This window comes from Myotis brandtii, unplaced genomic scaffold, assembly GCF_000412655.1.
Source record: "Myotis brandtii unplaced genomic scaffold, ASM41265v1 scaffold436, whole genome shotgun sequence".
NCBI lineage: Eukaryota > Metazoa > Chordata > Mammalia > Chiroptera > Vespertilionidae > Myotis > Myotis brandtii.
In genome coordinates, this window is record NW_005366679.1 from 2,467,042 (window position 1) to 2,467,355 (window position 314).

Below are 314 nucleotides of genomic sequence, written 5' to 3' on the forward strand. Positions count from 1 at the left end.
GCCTCTGACCTAGGCGTTAGGCCTGGGCAGGGGACACCCAGCTCCCATTGCCGGCTCCGCCCCTGCTTCCTGGCCGGGGCGGGCAAAGGCACCCGGTTCTCCGATCACAGGGCAGGGCAAACCTGCTACCTGGCTCTTGGCTGCCTCCTCGGTTTCCGATCACCAGCAGCGGCAGGCGGCTTCTTCCGTCCTTCCCCTTTCGCCTCCCCGCATTGCGCCTATGTATGCAAATTAACCGCCATCTTTGTTGGCGGTTAACCGCCATCTTGGTTGGCAGTTAATTTGCATATCGCCCTGATTAGCCAATGGGAAGC